The sequence below is a fragment of the Biomphalaria glabrata genome, chromosome 1, assembly GCF_947242115.1.
Source record: "Biomphalaria glabrata chromosome 1, xgBioGlab47.1, whole genome shotgun sequence".
In the NCBI taxonomy this organism is placed as follows: domain Eukaryota; kingdom Metazoa; phylum Mollusca; class Gastropoda; family Planorbidae; genus Biomphalaria; species Biomphalaria glabrata.
The window spans coordinates 34,962,305-34,967,815 of NC_074711.1; positions in this window are offsets into that span (position 1 = coordinate 34,962,305).

The following is a 5,511-nucleotide window of genomic DNA, read 5'->3' on the forward strand; positions in this document are numbered from 1 at the left end:
AATGGATAAGATATCGGTTTAACATTATCAAAACATCCATGCCAGAAGGTTTGTCACTGGACTTCAGACGTTGTCTTAAAAAAAAACACATAAGTATAATAGTATAGGCCTACTATATCAGTTTGTTTAAACATATGGATAGGCGAATAACGGGTCGCGAATCTGGCCTTTGTCGGGTTACCTTGGGTAAGTTTTTCGTTGTTTTTTTTTTAAAATCTAATCTGGGGTGAGGCTGAAAGAGAGATCTGACTGTCAGGTGGGATAACAGGTCTAGGGTATGACTTGCTAAGCTGGGTTCCCCACCTGAACGCTATTTATTATGTTATTTATGTTGTAATTTGGCCGTGGCTCGTCTGCCCGGACACCCCGGACAGTTTATTAGTTAATACGTAGATAATTATGCAACACAAATACTGACTGTACGTTAACCTATATAACAAGAGTGTAAATGCAACAATTTAACGAATAAATGACATGACAGATGAATAAGTGTTTGGTAAATAGTATTTTACAAGGTCAAGTACAAACAAGCAGCTTATTCAATATAACGTAGCACACCTTAATCTCAGTGTCACAACTCAATCAGGGCCCGCGAAGCCCACAACCCAATGCCATGGCTGCAAGGAACAAACCATACAATCACGCTTGACTACAACAGAGTCTCAAGCCTGCGTCCCCCATACTGTGGAAGAAACAAAAGAAAGCTCCAGCAAAAGATCCGCCATCAGCACAAATACAAAACAAGCAATGAAGCAATGACATCAACATAGCGCGTCCTTAGGAACTAGTGCACAAACATTATGTTGCATGAAAGAAAACATCACACAAGAAGCAACTCTAAATGCGCACGACACTGACAACCACTCCAGAAAGTCCGCCATGCTCCACACCCCTTTCCACCCCACAATATACCATAGGGCGACATAATATAAAACTTGGTTAAAATATAAATAATAAACCTATTTTTATTAAGATAAGTAAATAATCGTGTACTCAAATTGTGTAATTTCTCTGTAGGCTCTACTAATTCCCCTTTTCGAAAGAGGGGCTGTCGAGAGAGGGGGGGGGGGCGATCGACCCTACCGCTTCCCACCCGGCCCACATTGTAAATGTCGATTAGGCCTATATGTGAAAAATATAACATTTTTGTAATCTGATTACGTAAAATTGATATTTGTAATATAGAACTCTTTAAAATAGATCGTTTCTAGTATTTTCTACGCACTATTTGTGCCAACGATTTGTGTTTTTGAAACCAAAAATAATTAAATAAGCACGACGACAATATGAGTGTAAAGGTAGAACAGCTATAAACTCGAAAAAGCAAAGGTTGTGTATCACCCAATTAAATAGGCCTACATTAATTTGTAAGACAGATGAAGACGTCAATGCAGACCAATTTTATGAACTCAACGTGATGAGGTTCCTCTCACGTTGTATCACAAATATAGGTAGATAAGTACGATAAATACAGTAATAGAGACATAGCTCTAAAATGAAAAATAAAACAAGATTGTGTTATCAAACAAACTCAGAGGCGGCCCACGTCGGAGTCGGATTCCTGTTTTATATGTTTCGGATGTTCCTTCAAAGTTAAAGATAATTTACTTCCTTATCCAAACTTCCAGCTGGAAAACGGTGGATGGCAGCGAGCAGGGTATGAACCCGGGACCATCGAGATAATCAGCCCAGCGCGCTAACCGCACGATCAGGCATTGCTGTTAGCTTAATAACAAACTAATAGCCTATTATTGTTAAATAGATAGGGCCTATATTACACATCACAACAAGACAACTACCGGATATCGACTACAATATGTCAGACGAGCGATTTTAGATAATTGAAAAAAAAAACAACTAACAGGTATCAACCTTTACTTCGGCAACGTCTGCTCGTTGTCCCAGAACAGTTACCAACAGAGATATTGGCATTTTAATTTAAATGGAACAAGAATAAGGATGTAGATCTGCCTAAACTAAACTTCTGATTTAGCACTCTTCAGATCTATATTTACTAGATCTAGATCTAAAATATAAATTTGTAATAATGCATAGATGTAATTTAGATAAGATTTATGTAAAAAAAAAAAGCCTGGATAATGTATTAATACACTGATGCAATATTAAATTTAAAAATAGTAGATTTGGAAATAAAAATCTACACTTTAAGTCTAGAAATTGAAATGATAGATCTTCATCTAGTCTATGTAATTTTAAACTAGACCTAGAAATTCTATATTTAGAATCTACAATAATTTTAATTAGAACATAAATCTAAATCTAGTTTAAAAAATCTAGATCTAATGTGAAAAATCTATCTCTAGAGTAAAAAATAAATCCAGATCTAGTGTAAAAAATTTAGATTAGATATAAATCTAACTAGTATGTCTACGAGATATACGACGAGGTTTAATAAACATTAACGCACTGAGTTATTTTTGCATTTCATTTGAAGAATTCATTCCATATGACGTCAAAGGAAAAAAATCTACTAAGTCACAAGGCTTATTAAGACTAAAAAATGTCTTCATTAATAAGTAAGTTGTCGAGGGTTCACAGACATTGGTGCACCGAGTTATTTTAGCATTACATTTATAGAATTAACTCCATATGACGTCAAAGGAAAAGAAAAACCTCTACATCACAATGGGCTAGTTAGACTAAAATGTATTATATATATATTGTAACTGGTTTAGGTCGTCATAAGCATATTAAACAGCAGTGAGGCGCGAATTATTAATCAAATTATCCTATCGGATGAACTGGCTTTCAGAGAAGACGTTTTAACTGTATTACAATTTTCATTTTTCTCCGGACCCCCTTCGGTCGTCTCCCGGATCACCGTTTGAGATACACCGCTTTAAGTAAACTGTCGAAGTTATTATGCGTTTGACGTTAATAGCATAAAGCGTACAAAATATATTACGATAAGACATGTTAACTCATTTACCTCATTATGACAGCATTTACCACGTGACGCGGTGTCATAGACTCCAACACAACAAATTGTTTACACAGACAAGTTGTTTATCCTCTTTATGCTCTAGTAATTGTGTGACATATTAACTCTGCAAGGGAAGCAACATTTAACCATGATACTTGGATTTTTTTCCCATTTCAGCGTATGAAAAAACAAAACAACTGACGTTATAAAGCAAGCGTCTAAAATTTGGGATGATAAAATTGTGGAATTAATTAAAGAAAACAAGCACGGTTTTAACACCAAGATCGTTACGTGGACACGATTGTCGAATGTAACAACCTAATATATCTAGGTCTGTGGTAACAACATTTTCTCAGAATGAGATCTTTGAATTTTGTTGTTCGCGGATGTTACGGTTTAAACGCACAATAAATAAACAGTTCTAAAATCTCAAAAGGTTCATTACCAAACTAGAAATATCTCCATATTCCCAAAAGGCGCATATAGAGTTCAAGACAATATTACGCCACAATACTGAAATTCAGTTAAAGCATTGAAATATATATAGGCAGCGAGACTGGCCAAGAACATAGCAATAGATTGGTCAATAGAACAACTTATATTCGATAATTCTAGTATGCCATCTAGATCAAACAATAAAAACATAATATATGGTTCTGGAAATTCGCTTCTCATTTAAAAACATTTAAGAATCTAAACACTGCACTATTCCCTTAAATTAAAAAGAAAAAGCTAGGAATCCTTAGCACTTATTATATAGGGTTCGCTGGTTGCTACCGGCCTCTTCAAGGAACACACAGCTTTCTCTTGTTAAATTGACTATAATAAGTATGTTGACTTTGACACCCTTCCGAAAACTCATTCAGAAAGAAACCTTTGTAACAAGGTTTAGCGCTTCAATGTGGCCGACCGCCTGAATCCGGAGAAAAATGTCTTTGTTAGCTCTTTAGTAACATATGGTGTTAGCACGCAGATATATAAATAGCTTTTTTTTTTTTCTAACACTAAACTCGATTTCACAGATTCTACACATTTTAAACTTTTTTATTTGAGGTGGTAAACGATAATTATAAACAAGTAAAATATAAAAAGTACCGGTACTTTCAAACAACAACAGCAACAACAAAGCTTATACTGAATCAATCATGTCATTAATTTTTATAGATCTAGACATTTGTGGGATTGAAAATATTTTTATTGATTGTTTTTGTTTAGCGCAACTTTCAGTTTTACATGTAGGCTGAGCGCGTTATATTGGTCCAATCACTTTTGTCTTTTCTTTACCAGTTGGGGAGGGTGAGGGATATCTGGGAGATTTCCGTGCTGCCTTTTCAAAAGGCAATTTAGAACAAAAGTTGCTTGAGTATGAATTCGAACCTCCATGATGAAAGACCGACGTGCTAGCAACTGAGCTATGCAAGTAGGCCTACTTATATATATATAAGTTTTATAGACTATTGTTAGTTTAACATTTTTAGCGAACTACTTAACTCTCTATACAAGGCTTATTTCCCTTTAGCTAAATACATTTTCTATATAAAACAAAATTAGGTAATTGCGACTTTTTGTTGGACTATTTTTTTTTATTGATCCACTTATGTTGTCATCAACAATCCTAATTGTGCAACTTAAGTTTCAACTTGATCCGAGAATGAGAAGTATGAGAAATAACGTGTACACGATTTTACCAAGACAGACAGACGAATTGACTTAAAAAATAATCTTTATAAAAACAGGCATAATAAGGCCTATACATATTGTGATAAAGCTACATGTATGCCTATAGTTACACCATAGTAATTTAATACTTATCTAACTAACAGAGCTTGCAATTGTCTTGCTGCTCGCCAGTACGCCTATATATTGCCCAGTATATACGCATGTTTTTGTGTTGTTTTTTTTGTGTGTGTCTTAAATGAAGTAAAATGTCTATCGCGTTGATAGTGCTCTAAAGAGATCTATATCCAAGGGCTAGTTAGGATTCTCAAGTGTGTAGCAACTAGATCTATTTTTTTTTATTAATTATGCATATTATAAGCACATACATATTGATCATTTCTTTTTTAAACTAGATGAATAATACCCCTTTTCAAAACTACCAATCCTCTACACTATACACACCACTACTCTAGACAACAGATAGGTCCAGGGGGGTAGCTAGGAATTTGCCATCATTTGGGGGCCCGGGGGCTTGACCTCTTTTGGGACCCCAGCATTTTGCGTAATATTCAATACTTAACGTAAAAAACACTCATTTGGGGCCCCCTTCATATGGGGGGATTTTCACATTCTCCCCCCTCCTCCCCCCCCACCCTAGCTACGCCACTGGATAGGTCTCAGCTTAAACCTAATTCTTATTTAGTGAGTTCCTCGTTGTTTACAAGCTGCTGAGGTCCATGCTGTCAACGATTGTCCTTGCAACACGGTCACAGTTGACCAACTATGTGGGGCAAACATCCCCATGGACTCAATTATTGAACCATGAAATTGTATGCCTTGTACATGTTCCAATCCCTTAGACGTGAACGTTGGTATAAATAGCTTGCCCCTGTGGGAGAAATCTCATC